Source organism: Taudactylus pleione, unplaced genomic scaffold (assembly GCF_031769625.1).
Source record: "Taudactylus pleione unplaced genomic scaffold, aTauple2 ptg001303l, whole genome shotgun sequence".
In the NCBI taxonomy this organism is placed as follows: domain Eukaryota; kingdom Metazoa; phylum Chordata; class Amphibia; order Anura; family Myobatrachidae; genus Taudactylus; species Taudactylus pleione.
In genome coordinates, this window is record NW_028285703.1 from 2,403,021 (window position 1) to 2,422,673 (window position 19,653).

The 19,653-nt window shown below is 47.2% G+C and overlaps 1 long non-coding RNA gene across 6 annotated transcripts in view; it reads right to left on the reverse strand.

Annotated features, from left to right (window-relative positions):
• The window catches only part of LOC148443317 (uncharacterized), a 60,452-nt gene that overhangs the window by 15,816 nt on the left and 24,983 nt on the right, over positions 1–19,653 (reverse strand). For 5 of the 6 annotated variants that reach the window (XR_015875698.1, XR_015875699.1, XR_015875697.1 and 2 more), the window contains 8 exons: positions 19,075–19,121; positions 18,497–18,558; positions 13,958–14,004; positions 13,375–13,436; positions 9,569–9,615; positions 8,986–9,047; positions 4,406–4,452; positions 3,826–3,887 (listed from right to left, as the gene is read on the reverse strand). This is a non-coding gene — a long non-coding RNA (uncharacterized LOC148443317). The other variant, XR_015875701.1, reaches the window with a different exon arrangement.

The following is a 19,653-nucleotide window of genomic DNA, read 5'->3' on the forward strand; positions in this document are numbered from 1 at the left end:
TTAACACCCGCGCACTCACCAGTATGCAACACAACAGCCCAGATATGGTACTGTGTAGCACACAACAGTATGTGACTGACCCCACAAATACGTGTTTTATATAAGTGAGGGTCTCAGAAAAACGCCCTTCCCCCACACACCTGCCGGGCCGTAGGAGAAGGAAAGGGATAGGTATAAGCTGACAGTAAAGGAGAATAAGTCACAGACAGGCAGCACTAGCAATAGTCACATACAATGCAGAAAAGTTATACTCACTGCACCTTCCGCTACAATCAACCGCCCAGATTCAGTGTCTGGGAGGGCTATAGCGCTGTGTACACTGTCCTTTAGCAGGGGAGAGGTACACAGGGGGACCGGTCCACTTGATACCGCCTGGGAGTCTGCGATGTGCCAGTAAAGATGGCCGCCGGAGACCTCAGAGGAGGAGTGGCCGTAAGATAAGAGCAGCTCAGCGACGCCAGACTCCTAGTTGAAAGGCGCGCTGAGCTGAGGGGAGGAGCCGCTAGACAGGGAAGGCTGCCTCCCCTGGCTAGCAATTAACCCCCGGGTTGCCGGTCCCGCTACCAGCCTGATACCCTGGTGGTCTAGCGGACACGCGGGGTATTCCTCAATTGAGGGGGAGCCCGCCGCCGCCGCTAGCGCCTCCGGTCTGTCCCCAGAGACCGGAGGCTCCTGACTGCATTGAAGTATCCGCGGGCCGCCGCACGCGGCGACCCGCGGCTTACCTGATCCCCGTCGCGTCCGGCAGCAGTCAAGGGAGTCCCCAGAGCCCGGCTAGAACAGGCTCTGGGGTCCCGCCGCGATCCCCAGAGCTGTACTGGCGTCGCGGCGCCAGCGGGGAGAAGGAGCGGCAGCGTGGACGTCCTAAAGGACAGTCTGATGCTGCCGCTCTAACAGTGTAAAAAAAGAAGAAAAAAATAAAAAATTTCTCTTTTAAAATAAAGCTTAGGGGCTGCTCCTGCAGCCCCACTGCGACAGGGTGACCCGACTCCGGCCGGGCACCAACTAAAACTGAGGTGCCTGTGGCCGGGGCGGGGTATAGAGGAGGACGGACCCAAGTGCATCCTGGGAGCAGCAAAGCTTTAACTGCGTGGTGCCCGTGGATCCAGATCCAGCTATACCCCAAGGTCAACCCTGTGGACCCCCTATGGACCCTGAAGTAGAAATGTATATATCCCCTCTCTGGCAGCATCTCTGGGGTCTGCTATATGTATATATCCCCTCTCTGGCAGCATCTCTGGGGCCTGCTATATGTATATATCCCCTCTCTGCCAGTATGCATGGGGTCTGCTATATGTATATATCCCCTCTCTGGCAGTATGCCTGGGGTCTGCTATATGTATATATCCCCTCTCTGGCAGTATGCCTGGGGTCTGCTATATGTATATATCCCCTCTCTGGCAGTATGTCTGGGGTCTGCTATATGTATATATCCCCTCTCTGGCAGTATCTCTGGGGTCTGCTATATGTATATATCCCCTCTCTGGCAGTATGCCTGGGGTCTGCTATATGTATATATCCCCTCTCTGGCAGTATGCCTGGGGTCTGCTATATGTATATATCCCCACTCTGGCAGCATCTCTGGGGTCTGCTATATGTATATATCCCCTCTCTGGCAGTATGCCTGGGGTCTGCTATATGCATATATCCCCTCTCTGGCAGCATCTCTGGGGTCTGCTATATGTATATATCCCCTCTCTGGCAGCATCTCTGGGGTCTGCTATATGTATATATCCCCTCTATGGCATCATCTCTGGGCTCTGCTATAAGTATGTATCCCCTCTCTTGCAGTATGCATGGGGTCTGCTATATGTATATATCCCCTCTCTGGCAGTATGCCTGGGGTCTGCTATATGTATATATCCCCTCTCTGGCAGTATGCCTGGGTTCTGCTATATGTATATATCCCCTCTCTGGCAGTATGCCTGGGGTCTGCTATATATATATATCCCCTCTCTGGCAGTATCTCTGGGGTCTGCTATATGTATATATCCCCTCTCTGGCAGTATACCTGGGGTCTGCTATATGTATATATCCCCTCTCTGGCAGTATGCCTGGGGTCTGCTATATGTATATATCCCCTCTCTGGCAGCATCTCTGGGGTCTGCTATATGTATATATCCCCTCTCTGGCAGCATCTCTGGGGTCTGCTATATGTATATATCCCCTCTCTGGCAGTATGCCTGGGGTCTGCTATATGCAATATCCCCTCTCTGGCAGCATCTCTGGGGTCTGCTATATGTATATATCCCCTCTCTGGCAGCATCTCTGGGGTCTGCTATATGTATATATCCCCTCTATGGCATCATCTCTGGGGTCTGCTATATGTATATATCCCCTTTCTGGCAGTATGCCTCGGGTCTGCTATATGTATATATCCCCTTTCTGGCAGTATGCCTGGGGTCTGCTATATGTATATATCCCCTCTCTGGCAGTATGTCTGGGGTCTGCTATATGTATATATATCCCCTCTCTGGCAGTATGTCTGGGGTCTGCTATATGTATATATCCCCTCTCTGGCAGCATCTCTGGGGTCTGCTATATGTATATATCCCCTCTCTGGCAGTATGCCTGGGGTCTGCTATATGTATGTATCCCCTCTCTGGCAGTATGCCTGGGGTCTGCTATATGTATGTATCCCCTCTCTGGCAGTATCTCTGGGGTCTGCTATATGTATGTATCCCCTCTATGGCAGTATGCCTGGGGTCTGCTATATGTATATATCCCCTCCCTGGGAGTATCTCTGGGGTCTGCTATATGTATATATCCCCTCTCTGGCAGCATCTCTGGGGTATGCTATATGTATATATCCCCTCTCTGGCAGCATCATTGGGGTCTGCTATATGTATATATCCCCTCTCTGGCAGCATCTCTGGGGTCTGCTATATGTATATATCCCCTCCCTGGGAGCATCTCTGGGGTCTGCTATATGTATATATCCCCTCTCTGGCAGCATCTCTGGGGTCTGCTATATGTATATATCCCCTCTCTGGCAGCATCATTGGGGTCTGCTATATGTATATATCCCCTCTCTGGCAGCATCATTGGGGTCTGCTATATGTATATATCCCCTCTCTGGCAGCATCTCTGGGGTCTGCTATATGTATATATCCCCTCCCTGGGAGCATCTCTGGGGTCTGCTATATGTATATATCCCCTACTCATCATCTTCTGATGCTGCTCTGCTGCTAAGTGCGTCCTCATTGAAGGCTTTTCATATAGGTTGGAGGTAACCAGCAGCTTCTGTGACCATTAGTCTCCGAGAACATGGCCGCGCTTTGTAAGCCTGTCACCTGACTACGCGGCTCCGTACACATGGCGGCTGGGGCTACAGATCACGTGAGCTCTACAGATCCTCCCTGGTGCCGCCTACAGTGTGAGACGGCGGCAACTAAGTTATATTTTACTTTGACAGCTCAATTATTACACAGTGAAAACCCTGAATAATATAATATATAACTAAAATGCTAGTTGTTACTTAAGAACACCAATAAGAATGTACTGTAGCACTATCTAGGCTGATACAGCAACAGAAGGGGCTAAAAAAGGCTCCAGCGCAGCACAGCCAAGAATTGGTACTAAGCACAACTGCATCATGGATCCTAGTCGTCTGGGAAGAGGGTTCTAGGGGTGAGATATTTACTTTATGGGCAAAATCAGAATTTGTCTTTAAAATAGGAATTCTACTACCGCGCGGTGCTGAACACATGACACGTACAAATATGGTAGACGATAGCGGTTCTCAGTGAATGAATCTGTATTTCAGGCTGTAATGGACGTATACAATAAAACTAAGGGAAAAAGGACAAGGTGCAAAATAATTACCCGTCATGTAGCTTCCCACCCACTTCTATCAGACGGGTTGATCCCATTTTGACCAGTGAGACCTGAATTTAAAACACAACATAAACAAAAAAAAAAAGAAATCATGTAAATATTTCCCAGAGTGGAAACAGAGCTGAAAACAGCAAAATAGTAAAAAAAAAAAAAAAAAAATGAATTAGTCTAAACATCCCCCACCACCAAATTTTAAAGTAGTTTAAGATATTTCTGATCCTTTTTAATTAATGTATTACGCTAATCTTGCTCTGACATCTGATTGGATGATCTTTTCTACCAATCAGATGAATGGGAGTTGGTATATACTAGAGAAATATACTCTGATTCGGTGAAGCTATGTAAGAGCGCAGCCACAATGCACATCCCAGCTATGAGATACACACAGAAGAGGCCTCTGTTCTGCCTTATTATACCTCCGGTTCTTACGTGCCAGCCCACAGTAACGGCCAGCACGCCTTTGTGGGAGGATTTCCATTACACGCGTGACATGTAGATATAGAGAAATAAGACCATGCACATTATAGACTGAGCAGTAAATGGTAAGTTACTCAGATCTTTGTGTTACCTGCTTTGTTCATCAGCAACTTTCAACTGCACGACAGAAGATTTCCACTGCAATGAGAAACCGCACAGGTTTAGGGACGGCCATGGGAAGGGCACCATAGAATTGTTGCAGCGCTGACCAGATCACACCATGCCGGTGATGGCGTGCACCCATCATTCCTAATCCATTGGCTGGTGCAGTTGTGCACAGGTACAGGAGGCAGGGCTGGTGTGTGCATGCACATAGGAACACAGCCGCTTGGTCAGGGATTCCCCCTGTAGTGTTTTACATCACCACACAAGGATTAGTACATAGCAATTACATATAAGGGCTTTTTATTCTACACACAAATTGTAAGATGGGAGAAACCAGCGTAATGTCCATTGGACAGCTGCAAACACAATGATCGCCCATCTCTTAGTCTTCCTCCAGTTCTTACGCACCTGCAAACATAGTACTACAGGCACGCCTTTGTGGGAGGGGGTATCACATCACAGGCAATTCTGCTGATCAACAAGGAACTTCTAATAGCAAAGTCCAAATAGCCTCTGTCTTGTCCTGTATAATATATCTGCAGCTTCTGACATCACAAATACTAACATTGCTGAGACTATAGCACTATTTAGGCTCTTCTAGAGAGGCAGCCTGCCCCCACTTCTGTTCCCAGAGACAGCCTGTCGAACTTCTGTGTCCCCAGCCAGGACCCCCCTTCTGTGTCCCCAAAGAGCCAGCCTGCCCCCTTCTGTGTCCCCAAAGAGCCAGCCTGTCCCCTTCTGTGTCCCAAAAAGCCAGCCTGCCCCCCTTCACAGCCATCTCTGGGCTATTTATATATCCCCTATTCAGTAGCATATCTGGGGTCTGCTATATGTATATATCCCCTCCCTGGCAGCATTTCTGGGGTCTGCTATATGTATATATCCCCTCTCTGGCAGCATCTCTGGGGTATGCTATATGTATATATCCCCTCTCTGGCAGCATCTCTGGGGCCTGCTATATGTATATATCCCCTCTCTGGCAGTATGCATGGGGTCTGCAATATGTATATATCCCCTCTCTGGCAGTATGCCAGGGGTCTGCTATATGTATATATCCCCTCTCTGGCAGTATGTCTGGGGTCTGCTATATGTATATATCCCCTCTCTGGCAGTATCTCTGGGATCTGCTATATGTATATATCCCCTCTCTGGCAGTATGCCTGGGGTCTGCTATATGTATATATCCCCTCTCTGGCAGCATCTCTGGGGTCTGCTATATGTATATATCCCCTCTCTGGCAGCATCTCTGGGGTCTGCTATATGTATATATCCCCTCTCTGGCAGCATCTCTGGGGTCTGCTATATGCATATATCCCCTCTCTGGTAGCATCTCTGGGGACTGCTATATGTATATATCCCCTCTCTGGCAGTATGCCTGGGGTCTGCTATATGTATATATCCCCTCTCTGGCAGTATGCCTGGGGTCTGCTATATGCATATATCCCCTCTCTGGCAGCATCTCTGGGGACTGCTATATGTATATATCCCCTCTCTGGCAGCATCTCTGGGGTCTGCTATATGTATATATCCCCTCTATGGCATCATCTCTGGGGTCTGCTATATGTATATATCCTCTTTCTGGCAGTATGCCTGGGGTCTGCTATATGTATATATCCCCTTTCTGGCAGTATGCCTGGGGTCTGCTATATATATATATCCCCTCTCTGGCAGTATGTATGGGGTCTGCTATATGTATATATATACCCTCTCTGGCAGTATGTCTGGGGTCTGCTATATGTATATATCCCCTCTCTGGCAGCATCTCTGGGGTCTGCTATATGTGTATATCCCCTCTCTGGCAGTATGCCTGGGGTCTGCTATATGTATGTATCTCCCCTCTGGCAGCATCTCTGGGGTCTGCAATATGTATATATCCCCTCTCTGGCAGTATGCCTGGGGTCTGCTATATGTATGTATCTCCCCTCTGGCAGCATCTCTGGGGACTGCTATATGCATATATCCCCTCTCTGGCAGCATCTCTGGGGTCTGCTATATGTATATATCCCCTCTCTGGCAGTATGCCTGGGGTCTGCTATATGCATATATCCCCTCTCTCGCAGCATGCCTGGGGTCTGCTATATGAATATATCCCCTCTCTGGCAGCATCTCTGGGGTCTGCTATATGTATATATCCCCTCTATGGCATCATCTCTGGGGTCTGCTATATGTATATATCCCATTTCTGGCAGTATGCCTGGGGTCTGCTATATGTATATATCCCCTTTCTGGCAGTATGCCTGGGGTCTGCTATATGTATATATCCCCTCTCTGGCAGTATGTCTGGGGTCTGCTATATGTATATATCCCCTCTCTGGCAGCATCTCTGGGGTCTGCTATATGTGTATATCCCCTCTCTGGCAGTATGCCTGGGGTCTGCTATATGTAGGTATCTCCCCTCTGGCAGCATCTCTGGGGCCTGCTATATGTATATATCCCCTCTCTGGCAGTATGCCTGGGGTCTGCTATATGTATATATCCCCTCTCTGGCAGCATCTCTGGGGTCTGCTATATGTATATATCCCCTCTCTGGCAGTATGCCTGGGGTCTGCTATATGTATGTATCCCCTCTCTGGCAGTATGCCTGGGGTCTGCTATATGTATATATCCCCTCTCTGGCAGTATTCCTGGGGTCTGCTATATGTATATATCCCCTCCCTGGGAGTATCTCTGGGGTCTGCTATATGTATATATCCCCTCTCTGGCAGCATCTCTGGGGTCTGCTATATGCATATATCCCCTCTCTGGCAGCATCTCTGGGGTCTGCTATATGTATATATCCCCTCTATGGCATCATCTCTGGGGTCTGCTATATGTATATATCCCCTTTCTGGCAGTATGCCTGGGGTCTGCTATATGTATATATCCCCTCTCTGGCAGTATGCCTGGGGTCTGCTATATGTATATATCCCCTCTCTGGCAGCATCTCTGGGGTCTGCTATATGTATATATCCCCTGTCTGGCAGCATCTCTGGGGCCTGCTATATGTATATATCCCCTCTCTGGCAGAATGCCTGGGGTCTGCTATATGTATATATCCCCTCTCTGGCAGCATCTCTGGGGTCTGCTATATGTATATATCCCCTCTCTGGCAGTATGCCTGGGGTCTGCTATATGTATATATCCCCTCTCTGGCAGCATCTCTGGGGTCTGCTATATGTATATATCCCCTCTCTGGCAGTATGCCTGGGGTCTGCTATATGTATGTATCCCCTCTCTGGCAGTATGCCTGGGGTCTGCTATATGTATGTATCCCCTCTCTGGCAGTATCTCTGGGGTCTGCTATATGTATATATCCCCTCTCTGGCAGCATCTCTGGGGTCTGCTATATGCATATATCCCCTCTCTGGCAGCATCTCTGGGGTCTGCTATATGTATATATCCCCTCTATGGCATCATCTCTGGGGTGTGCTATATGTATATATCCCCTTTCTGGCAGTATGCCTGGGGTCTGCTATATGTATATATCCCCTCTCTGGCAGTATGCCTGGGGTCTGCTATATGTATATATCCCCTCTCTGGCAGCATCTCTGGGGTATGCTATATGTATATATCCCCTCTCTGGCAGCATCTCTGGGGTATGCTATATGTATATATCCCCTCTCTGGCAGCATCTCTGGGGTCTGCTATATGTATATATCCCCTCTCTGGCAGCATCTCTGGGGTCTGCTATATGTATGTATCCCCTCTCTGGCAGCATCTCTGGGGTCTGCTATATGTATATATCCCCTCTCTGGCAGTATCTCTGGGGTCTGCTATATGTATATATCCCCTCTCTGGCAGCATCATTGGGGTCTGCTATATGTATATATCCCCTCTCTGGCAGCATCATTGGGGTCTGCTATATGTATATATCCCCTCCCTGGGAGCATCTCTGGGGTCTGCTATATGTATATATCCCCTACTCATCATCTTCTGACGCTGCTCTGCTTCTAAGTGCGTCCTCATTGAAGGCTTTTCATATAGGTTGGAGGTAACCTGCAGCTTCTGTGACCATTAGTCTCCGAGAACATGGCCGCGCTTTGTAAGCCTGTCACATGACTACGCGGCTCCGTACACATGGCTGCTGGGGCTACAGATCACGTGAGCTCTACAGATCCTCCCTGGTGCCGCCTACAGTGTGAGACGGCGGCAACTAAGTTATATTTTACTTTGACAGCTCAATTATTACACAGTGAAAACCCTGAAAAATATAATATATAACTAAAATGCTAGTTGTTACTTAAGAACACCAATAAGAATGTACTGTAGCACTATCTAGGCTGATACAGCAACAGAAGGGGCCAAAAAAGGCTCCAGCGCAGCACAGCCAAGAACTGGTACTAAGCACAACTGCATCATGGATCCTAGTCGTCTGGGAAGAGGGTTCTAGGGGTGAGATATTTACTTTATGGGCAAAATCAGAATTTGTCTTTAAAAGAGGAATTCTACTACCGCGCGGTGCTGAACACATGACACGTACAAATATGGTAGACGATAGCGGTTCTCAGTGAATGAATCTGTATTTCAGGCTGTAATGGACGTATACAATAAAACTAAGGGAAAAAGGACAAGGTGCAAAATAATTACCCGTCATGTAGCTTCCCACCCACTTCTATCAGACAGGTTGATCCCATTTTGACCAGTGAGACCTGAATTTAAAACACAACATAAACAAAAAAAAAAAAGAAATCATGTAGATATTATTTCCCAGAGTGGAAACAGAGCTGAAAAGAGCAAAATAGTAAAAAAAAAAAAAAAAAATGAATTAGTCTAAACATCCCCCACCACCAAATTTTAAAGTAGTTTAAGATATTTCTGATCCTTTTTAATTAATGTATTACGCTAATCTTGCTCTGACATCTGATTGGATGATCTTTTCTACCAATCAGATGAATGGGAGTTGGTATATACTAGAGAAATATACTCTGATTCGGTGAAGCTATGTAAGAGCGCAGCCACAATGCACATCCCAGCTATGAGATACACACAGAAGAGGCCTCTGTTCTGCCTTATTATACCTCCGGTTCTTACGTGCCAGCCCACAGTAACGGCCAGCACGCCTTTGTGGGAGGATTTCCATTACACGCGTGACATGTAGATATAGAGAAATAAGACCATGCACATTATAGACTGAGCAGTAAATGGTAAGTTACTCAGATCTTTGTGTTACCTGCTTTGTTCATCAGCAACTTTCAACTGCACGACAGAAGATTTCCACTGCAATGAGAAACCGCACAGGTTTAGGGACGGCCATGGGAAGGGCACCATAGAATTGTTGCAGCGCTGACCAGATCACACCATGCCGGTGATGGCGTGCACCCATCATTCCTAATCCATTGGCTGGTGCAGTTGTGCACAGGTACAGGAGGCAGGGCTGGTGTGTGCATGCACATAGGAACACAGCCGCTTGGTCAGGGATTCCCCCTGTAGTGTTTTACATCACCACACAAGGATTAGTACATAGCAATTACATATAAGGGCTTTTTATTCTACACACAAATTGTAAGATGGGAGAAACCAGCGTAATGTCCATTGGACAGCTGCAAACACAATGATCGCCCATCTCTTAGTCTTCCTCCAGTTCTTACGCACCTGCAAACATAGTACTACAGGCACGCCTTTGTGGGAGGGGGTATCACATCACAGGCAATTCTGCTGATCAACAAGGAACTTCTAATAGCAAAGTCCAAATAGCCTCTGTCTTGTCCTGTATAATATATCTGCAGCTTCTGACATCACAAATACTAACATTGCTGAGACTATAGCACTATTTAGGCTCTTCTAGAGAGGCAGCCTGCCCCCACTTCTGTTCCCAGAGACAGCCTGTCGAACTTCTGTGTCCCCAGCCAGGACCCCCCTTCTGTGTCCCCAAAGAGCCAGCCTGCCCCCTTCTGTGTCCCCAAAGAGCCAGCCTGCCCCCTTCTGTGTCCCAAAAAGCCAGCCTGCCCCCCTTCACAGCCATCTCTGGGCTATTTATATATCCCCTATTCAGTAGCATATCTGGGGTCTGCTATATGTATATATCCCCTCCCTGGCAGCATTTCTGGGGTTTGCTATATGTATATATCCCCTCTCTGGCAGTATGCCTGGGGTCTGCTATATGTATGTATCCCCTCTCTGGCAGCATCTCTGGGGTCTGCTATATGTATATATCCCCTCTCTGGCAGCATCTATGGGGTATGCTATATGTATATATCCCCTCTCTGGCAGCATCTCTGGGGCCTGCTATATGTATATATCCCCTCTCTGGCAGTATGCATGGGGTCTGCTATATGTATATATCCCCTCTCTGGCAGTATGCCTGGGGTCTGCTATATGTATATATCCCCTCTCTGGCAGTATGCCTGGGGTCTGCAATATGTATATATCCCCTCTCTGGCAGTATGCCTGGGGTCTGCAATATGTATATATCCCCTCTCTGGCAGTATGCCTGGGGTCTGCTATATGTATATATCCCCTCTCTGGCAGCATCTCTGGGGTCTGCTATATGTATATATCCCCTCTCTGGCAGCATCTCTGGGGTCTGCTATATGTATATATCCCCTCTCTGGCAGCATCTCTGGGGTCTGCTATATGCATATATCCCCTCTCTGGCAGCATCTCTGGGGACTGCTATATGTATATATCCCCTCTCTGGCAGTATGCCTGGGGTCTGCTATATGCATATATCCCCTCTCTGGCAGCATCTCTGGGGACTGCTATATGTATATATCCCCTCTCTGGCAGCATCTCTGGGGTCTGCTATATGTATATATCCCCTCTATGGCATCATCTCTGGGGTCTGCTATATGTATATATCCCCTTTCTGGCAGTATGCCTGGGGTCTGCTATATGTATATATCCCCTTTCTGGCAGTATGCCTGGGGTCTGCTATATATATATATCCCCTCTCTGGCAGTATGTCTGGGGTCTGCTATATGTATATATATACCCTCTCTGGCAGAATGTCTGGGGTCTGCTATATGTATATATCCCCTCTCTGGCAGCATCTCTGGGGTCTGCTATATGTATATATCCCCTCTCTGGCAGTATGCCTGGGGTCTGCTATATGTATGTATCCCCTCTCTGGCAGTATGCCTGGGGTCTGCTATATGTATATATCCCCTCTCTGGCAGTATTCCTGGGGTCTGCTATATGTATATATCCCCTCCCTGGGAGTATCTCTGGGGTCTGCTATATGTATATATCCCCTCTCTGGCAGCATCTCTGGGGTCTGCTATATGCATATATCCCCTCTCTGGCAGCATCTCTGGGGTCTGCTATATGTATATATCCCCTCTATGGCATCATCTCTGGGGTCTGCTATATGTATATATCCCCTTTCTGGCAGTATGCCTGGGGTCTGCTATATGTATATATCCCCTCTCTGGCAGTATGCCTGGGGTCTGCTATATGTATATATCCCCTCTCTGGCAGCATCTCTGGGGTCTGCTATATGTATATATCCCCTCTCTGGCAGCATCTCTGGGGCCTGCTATATGTATATATCCCCTCTCTGGCAGTATGCCTGGGGTCTGCTATATGTATATATCCCCTCTCTGGCAGCATCTCTGGGGTCTGCTATATGTATATATCCCCTCTCTGGCAGTATGCCTGGGGTCTGCTATATGTATGTATCCCCTCTCTGGCAGTATGCCTGGGGTCTGCTATATGTATGTATCCCCTCTCTGGCAGTATCTCTGGGGTCTGCTATATGTATATATCCCCTCTCTGGCAGCATCTCTGGGGTCTGCTATATGCATATATCCCCTCTCTGGCAGCATCTCTGGGGTCTGCTATATGTATATATCCCCTCTATGGCGTCATCTCTGGGGTCTGCTATATGTATATATCCCCTTTCTGGCAGTATGCCTGGGGTCTGCTATATGTATATATCCCCTCTCTGGCAGTATGCCTGGGGTCTGCTATATGTATATATCCCCTCTCTGGCAGCATCTCTGGGGTATGCTATATGTATATATCCCCTCTCTGGCAGCATCTCTGGGGTATGCTATATGTATATATCCCCTCTCTGGCAGCATCTCTGGGGTCTGCTATATGTATATATCCCCTCTCTGGCAGCATCTCTGGGGTCTGCTATATGTATGTATCCCCTCTCTGGCAGCATCTCTGGGGTCTGCTATATGTATATATCCCCTCTCTGGCAGTATCTCTGGGGTCTGCTATATGTATATATCCCCTCTCTGGCAGCATCATTGGGGTCTGCTATATGTATATATCCCCTCTCTGGCAGCATCATTGGGGTCTGCTATATGTATATATCCCCTCCCTGGGAGCATCTCTGGGGTCTGCTATATGTATATATCCCCTACTCATCATCTTCTGACGCTGCTCTGCTGCTAAGTGCGTCCTCATTGAATGCTTTTCATATAGGTTGGAGGTAACCTGCAGCTTCTGTGACCATTAGTCTCCGAGAACATGGCCGCGCTTTGTAAGCCTGTCATATGACTACGCGGCTCCGTACACATGGCTGCTGGGGCTACAGATCACGTGAGCTCTACAGATCCTCCCTGGTGCCGCCTACAGTGTGAGACGGCGGCAACTAAGTTATATTTTACTTTGACAGCTCAATTATTACACAGTGAAAACCCTGAAAAATATAATATATAACTAAAATGCTAGTTGTTACTTAAGAACACCAATAAGAATGTACTGTAGCACTATCTAGGCTGATACAGCAACAGAAGGGGCCAAAAAAGGCTCCAGCGCAGCACAGCCAAGAACTGGTACTAAGCACAACTGCATCATGGACCCTAGTCGTCTGGGAAGAGGGTTCTAGGGGTGAGATATTTACTTTATGGGCAAAATCAGAATTTGTCTTTAAAAGAGGAATTCTACTACCGCGCGGTGCTGAACACATGACACGTACAAATATGGTAGACGATAGCGGTTCTCAGTGAATGAATCTGTATTTCAGGCTGTAATGGACGTATACAATAAAACTAAGGGAAAAAGGACAAGGTGCAAAATAATTACCCGTCATGTAGCTTCCCACCCACTTCTATCAGACAGGTTGATCCCATTTTGACCAGTGAGACCTGAATTTAAAACACAACATAAACAAAAAAAAAAAAGAAATCATGTAGATATTATTTCCCAGAGTGGAAACAGAGCTGAAAAGAGCAAAATAGTAAAAAAAAAAAAAAAAAATGAATTAGTCTAAACATCCCCCACCACCAAATTTTAAAGTAGTTTAAGATATTTCTGATCCTTTTTAATTAATGTATTACGCTAATCTTGCTCTGACATCTGATTGGATGATCTTTTCTACCAATCAGATGAATGGGAGTTGGTATATACTAGAGAAATATACTCTGATTCGGTGAAGCTATGTAAGAGCGCAGCCACAATGCACATCCCAGCTATGAGATACACACAGAAGAGGCCTCTGTTCTGCCTTATTATACCTCCGGTTCTTACGTGCCAGCCCACAGTAACGGCCAGCACGCCTTTGTGGGAGGATTTCCATTACACGCGTGACATGTAGATATAGAGAAATAAGACCATGCACATTATAGACTGAGCAGTAAATGGTAAGTTACTCAGATCTTTGTGTTACCTGCTTTGTTCATCAGCAACTTTCAACTGCACGACAGAAGATTTCCACTGCAATGAGAAACCGCACAGGTTTAGGGACGGCCATGGGAAGGGCACCATAGAATTGTTGCAGCGCTGACCAGATCACACCATGCCGGTGATGGCGTGCACCCATCATTCCTAATCCATTGGCTGGTGCAGTTGTGCACAGGTACAGGAGGCAGGGCTGGTGTGTGCATGCACATAGGAACACAGCCGCTTGGTCAGGGATTCCCCCTGTAGTGTTTTACATCACCACACAAGGATTAGTACATAGCAATTACATATAAGGGCTTTTTATTCTACACACAAATTGTAAGATGGGAGAAACCAGCGTAATGTCCATTGGACAGCTGCAAACACAATGATCGCCCATCTCTTAGTCTTCCTCCAGTTCTTACGCACCTGCAAACATAGTACTACAGGCACGCCTTTGTGGGAGGGGGTATCACATCACAGGCAATTCTGCTGATCAACAAGGAACTTCTAATAGCAAAGTCCAAATAGCCTCTGTCTTGTCCTGTATAATATATCTGCAGCTTCTGACATCACAAATACTAACATTGCTGAGACTATAGCACTATTTAGGCTCTTCTAGAGAGGCAGCCTGCCCCCACTTCTGTTCCCAGAGACAGCCTGTCGAACTTCTGTGTCCCCAGCCAGGACCCCCCTTCTGTGTCCCCAAAGAGCCAGCCTGCCCCCTTCTGTGTCCCCAAAGAGCCAGCCTGCCCCCTTCTGTGTCCCAAAAAGCCAGCCTGCCCCCCTTCACAGCCATCTCTGGGCTATTTATATATCCCCTATTCAGTAGCATATCTGGGGTCTGCTATATGTATATATCCCCTCCCTGGCAGCATTTCTGGGGTTTGCTATATGTATATATCCCCTCTCTGGCAGTATGCCTGGGGTCTGCTATATGTATGTATCCCCTCTCTGGCAGCATCTCTGGGGTCTGCTATATGTATATATCCCCTCTCTGGCAGCATCTCTGGGGTATGCTATATGTATATATCCCCTCTCTGGCAGCATCTCTGGGGCCTGCTATATGTATATATCCCCTCTCTGGCAGTATGCATGGGGTCTGCTATATGTATATATCCCCTCTCTGGCAGTATGCCTGGGGTCTGCTATATGTATATATCCCCTCTATGGCAGTATGCCTGGGGTCTGCAATATGTATATATCCCCTCTCTGGCAGTATGCCTGGGGTCTGCAATATGTATATATCCCCTCTCTGGCAGTATGCCTGGGGTCTGCTATATGTATATATCCCCTCTCTGGCAGCATCTCTGGGGTCTGCTATATGTATATATCCCCTCTCTGGCAGCATCTCTGGGGTCTGCTATATGTATATATCCCCTCTCTGGCAGCATCTCTGGGGTCTGCTATATGCATATATCCCCTCTCTGGCAGCATCTCTGGGGACTGCTATATGTATATATCCCCTCTCTGGCAGTATGCCTGGGGTCTGCTATATGTATATATCCCCTCTCTGGCAGTATGCCTGGGGTCTGCTATATGTATATATCCCCTCTCTGGCAGCATCTCTGGGGACTGCTATATGTATATATCCCCTCTCTGGCAGCATCTCTGGGGTCTGCTATATGTATATATCCCCTCTATGGCATCATCTCTGGGGTCTGCTATATGTATATATCCCCTTTCTGGCAGTATGCCTGGGGTCTGCTATATGTATATATCCCCTTTCTGGCAGTATGCCTGGGGTCTGCTAGATATATATATCCCCTCTCTGGCAGTATGTCTGGGGTCTGCTATATGTATATATATATACCCTCTCTGGCAGTATGTCTGGGGTCTGCTATATGTATATATCCCCTCTCTGGCAGCATCTCTGGGGTCTGCTATATGTGTATATCCCCTCTCTGGCAGTATGCCTGGGGTCTGCTATATGTATGTATCTCCCCTCTGGCAGCATCTCTGGGGTCTGCATTATGTATATATCCCCTCTCTGGCAGTATGCCTGGGGTCTGCTATATGTATGTATCTCCCCTCTGGCAGCATCTCTGGGGACTGCTATATGCATATATCCCCTCTCTGGCAGCATCTCTGGGGTCTGCTATATGTATATATCCCCTCTCTGGCAGTATGCCTGGGGTCTGCTATATGCATATATCCCCTCTCTCGCAGCATGCCTGGGGTCTGCTATATGTATATATCCCCTCTCTGGCAGCATCTCTGGGGTCTGCTATATGTATATATCCCCTCTATGGCATCATCTCTGGGGTCTGCTATATGTATATATCCCATTTCTGGCAGTATGCCTGGGGTCTGCTATATGTATATATCCCCTTTCTGGCAGTATGCCTGGGGTCTGCTATATGTATATATCCCCTCTCTGGCAGTATGTCTGGGGTCTGCTATATGTATATATCCCCTCTCTGGCAGCATCTCTGGGGTCTGCTATATGTGTATATCCCCTCTCTGGCAGTATGCCTGGGGTCTGCTATATGTATATATCCCCTCTCTGGCAGCATCTCTGGGGTCTGCTATATGTATATATCCCCTCTCTGGCAGTATGCCTGGGGTCTGCTATATGTATGTATCCCCTCTCTGGCAGTATGCCTGGGGTCTGCTATATGTATGTATCCCCTCTCTGGCAGTATCTCTGGGGTCTGCTATATGTATGTATCCCCTCTCTGGCAGTATTCCTGGGGTCTGCTATATGTATATATCCCCTCCCTGGGAGTATCTCTGGGGTCTGCTATATGTATATATCCCCTCTCTGGCAGCATCTCTGGGGTCTGCTATATGCATATATCCCCTCTCTGGCAGCATCTCTGGGGTCTGCTATATGTATATATCCCCTCTATGGCATCATCTCTGGGGTCTGCTATATGTATATATCCCCTTTCTGGCAGTATGCCTGGGGTCTGCTATATGTATATATCCCCTCTCTGGCAGTATGCCTGGGGTCTGCTATATGTATATATCCCCTCTCTGGCAGCATCTCTGGGGTCTGCTATATGTATATATCCCCTCTCTGGCAGCATCTCTGGGGCCTGCTATATGTATATATCCCCTCTCTGGCAGTATGCCTGGGGTCTGCTATATGTATATATCCCCTCTCTGGCAGCATCTCTGGGGTCTGCTATATGTATATATCCCCTCTCTGGCAGTATGCCTGGGGTCTGCTATATGTATGTATCCCCTCTCTGGCAGTATGCCTGGGGTCTGCTATATGTATGTATCCCCTCTCTGGCAGAATCTCTGGGGTCTGCTATATGTATATATCCCCTCTCTGGCAGCATCTCTGGGGTCTGCTATATGCATATATCCCCTCTCTGGCAGCATCTCTGGGGTCTGCTATATGTATATATCCCCTCTCTGGCATCATCTCTGGGGTCTGCTATATGTATATATCCCCTTTCTGGCAGTATGCCTGGGGTCTGCTATATGTATATATCCCCTCTCTGGCAGTATGCCTGGGGTCTGCTATATGTATATATCCCCTCTCTGGCAGCATCTCTGGGGTATGCTATATGTATATATCCCCTCTCTGGCAGCATCTCTGGGGTCTGCTATATGTATATATCCCCTCTCTGGCAGCATCTCTGGGGTCTGCTATATGTATATATCCCCTCTCTGGCAGCATCTCTGGGGTCTGCTATATGTATATATCCCCTCTCTGGCAGCATCTCTGGGGTCTGCTATATGTATATATCCCCTCTCTGGCAGCATCTCTGGGGTCTGCTATATGTATATATCCCCTCTCTGGCAGCATCATTGGGGTCTGCTATATGTATATATCCCCTCTCTGGCAGCATCATTGGGGTCTGCTATATGTATATATCCCCTCCCTGGGAGCATCTCTGGGGTCTGCTATATGTATATATCCCCTACTCATCATCTTCTGACGCTGCTCTGCTGCTAAGTGCGTCCTCATTGAAGGCTTTTCATATAGGTTGGAGGTAACCTGCAGCTTCTGTGACCATTAGTCTCCGAGAACATGGCCGCGCTTTGTAAGCCTGTCACATGACTACGCGGCTCCGTACACATGGCTGCTGGGGCTACAGATCACGTGAGCTCTACAGATCCTCCCTGGTGCCGCCTACAGTGTGAGACGGCGGCAACTAAGTTATATTTTACTTTGACAGCTCAATTATTACACAGTGAAAACCCTGAATAATATAATATATAACTAAAATGCTAGTTGTTACTTAAGAACACCAATAAGAATGTACTGTAGCACTATCTAGGCTGATACAGCAACAGAAGGGGCCAAAAAAGGCTCCAGCGCAGCACAGCCAAGAACTGGTACTAAGCACAACTGCATCATGGATCCTAGTCGTCTGGGAAGAGGGTTCTAGGGGTGAGATATTTACTTTATGGGCAAAATCAGAATTTGTCTTTTAAATAGGAATTCTACTACCGCACTGTGCTGAACACATGACACGTACAAATATGGTAGACGATAGCGGTTCTCAGTGAATGAATCTGTATTTCAGGCTGTAATGGACGTATACAATAAAACTAAGGGAAAAAGGACAAGGTGCAAAATAATTACCCGTCATGTAGCTTCCCACCCACTTCTATCAGACAGGTTGATCCCATTTTGACCAGTGAGACCTGAATTTAAAACACAACATAAACAAAACAAAAAAAGAAATCATGTAAATATTTCCCAGAGTGGAAACAGAGCTGAAAACAGCAAAATAGTAAAAAAAAAATAAAAAATGAATTAGTCTAAACATCCCCCACCACCAAATTTTAAAGTAGTTTAAGATATTTCTGATCCTTTTTAATTAATGTATTACGCTAATCTTGCTCTGACATCTGATTGGATGATCTTTTCTCCAATCAGATGAATGGGAGATGGTATATACTAGAGAAATATACTCTGATTCGGTGAAGCTATGTAAGAGCGCAGCCACAATGCACATCCCAGCTATGAGACACACACAGAAGAGGCCTCTGTTCTGCCTTATTATACCTCCGGATCTTACGTGCCAGCCCACAGTAACGGCCAGCACGCCTTTGTGGGAGGATTTCCATTACACGCGTGACATGTAGATATAGAGAAATAAGACCATGCACATTATAGACTGAGCAGTAAATGGTAAGTTACTCAGATCTTTGTGTTACCTGCTTTGTTCATCAGCAACTTTCAACTGCACGACAGAAGATTTCCACTGCAAGAGAAACCGCACAGATTTAGGGACGGCCATGGGAAGGGCACCATAGAATTGTTACAGCGCTGACCAGATCACACCATGCCGGTGATGGCGTGCACCCATCATTCCTAATCCATTGGCTGGTGCAGTTGTGCACAGGTACAGGAGGCAGGGCTGGTGTGTGCATGCACATAGGAACACAGCAGCTTGGTCAGGGATTCCCCCTGTAGTGTTTTACATCACCACACAAGGATTAGTACATAGCAATTACATATAAGGGCTTTTTATTCTATACACAAATTGTAAGATGGGAGAAACCAGCGTAATGTCCATGGGACAGCTGCAAACACAATGATCGCCCATCTCTTAGTCTTCCTCCAGTTCTTACGCACCTGCAAACATAGTACTACAGGCACGCCTTTGTGGGAGGGGGTATCACATCACAGGCAATTCTGCTGATCAACAAGGAACTTCTAATAGCAAAGTCCAAATAGCCTCTGTCTTGTCCTGTATAATATATCTGCAGCTTCTGACATCACAAATACTAACA